Source organism: Exserohilum turcica (genome assembly GCF_000359705.1).
Source record: "Exserohilum turcica Et28A unplaced genomic scaffold SETTUscaffold_24, whole genome shotgun sequence".
In the NCBI taxonomy this organism is placed as follows: Eukaryota; Fungi; Ascomycota; class Dothideomycetes; order Pleosporales; family Pleosporaceae; genus Exserohilum; species Exserohilum turcicum.
This window is the reverse complement of record NW_007360070.1, coordinates 3,836-5,592: the sequence shown is the minus strand read 5'-3', so window position 1 is coordinate 5,592 and position 1,757 is coordinate 3,836.

Sequence of the window (1,757 nt, the reverse complement as noted above, 5' to 3'; positions counted from 1 at the left end):
TATTCGCCCGAGGTTGGATCCGAATTCGGACCTGACTTGGATAGGTATATATTGAGACACTCCCTGTAGCTAGCTCTGTAGACTTTTGATATCCTTTCGTACAAGGCCTATAGGTGGCTTGTTGAATCTAGGCTCTTTGTGATCCCACGCACTCCCATATGCCACTGAGTGATCCTACGACCGAAACAGATCCGACCTGCCTTACCTGCGCCGTTACAATACTAAAGGGAGTAACTAGCTATTTAAATAACCTAAATTATATTTAGAATACGATTTTCTACTTATTACCTTCTACTATATAGATCTTATAGAACGCTATAATTATATCCAACTTTATAAACTATATTACCATACTTAAGTTATTAAGCGTCTTTTAGATTAGTAAGAGAGGGTACTAGTCTTTCTTTATAATTATATTTAACGCATAGTAGTTAATATATAATTAATGCCCCCTTTTTAGCTTCTTAGTAAATAATACTAGTACTACTATAAGAGAACTACTTACGCGTATAAATCCTTCATTAAGCAATAATATAAGCTCCTTATAGAGAACTAGTATTTTACTATAGAACATGCTATATAGTAGTTCATATAGTAGCTAACTATTTTTTAGTTCTAGTTTAATTCTATAGTTAATACCTAGTCCTCAACATAGTAGAAGTTTCTCTATCTTCTTTAGGTTAAAGAAGTTATAGTACTTCTAGTACTACTTTAGTAATAGTACTCTTATATCTACCTACTTCTTAGGCTATAAGGCCTTATTAATATTTATAATTAATATAGTAAAAATCTAAATACTACTTAAGGCCCTTTTATACCTATAGAGAAGTGCTATAAACTTTACTATATTAATCTAATAAATCTCTTACTAAGGGACCTCTTCTATTAATCTTACTTAAACGCTAATTAAGTAGATAAATAGGCTCTTCTTTGCTAGCGTGATAGAAATGTTATTATAGTTTATTTAGGCTCTACTTAGAAGAATAAATCGTTATTAAGAATAGGTCTATTATATATATATAGGTATTCTTCTTATACCTATATAATCTAAATAAAAGTTAGGCAACCTTACTAATCTAAAATAACTTCTTATTAACTTCTTTAATTATCTAAGTAGGAATCTAAAAACACTTTAAATAGTAGTAGTAAGTAAACTTTTTATCAATTAGTATAGAGGGGTAATATAAGAAAAACATTACTTAAAAAGTTCTTATTCTAAAACTTGTATATCTAGCTGGAGAAAATAGCTAAAAATAAATAAATTATATATCTAAAAAGCTAAGATCTCCTAGTTTAGCCTGGAAGACCTACTATCTACTTAGTTAGCAGCCCTAAACGAACAAAAATCGCTAAACTAGAAGATTAAAATAATCTAAACTAGATATCTAGATCACTCTATTATTTGTATATAAAAAGGTCAAAGTCTCATAACGTATTCCATCACCGAGCGGGCCACATCACCGAATGTGCCACTTTTTCTTGGCATCACGAACTTCATGTACGAAAACTTAGATTACTCTACACTAGCTATAGATGCTTCGTACGACTTACTTGTATCTAAAAGAGAATCTTCTTCTACATCTTTCTGGCACGTACGAGAGTTATGGCCTGTCCTCCCACAGGTTCTATAGTGCCGTTGACCTGGTAGGGCCCTTTCTTGACTACCCTCACCACGTGCCTTCTTTGATGTCGTACGACCAGCAGAACTACTTTCAGCTACCTGCGATCGCCCCTGCACCAAAGTCTAGTCGTCCCAC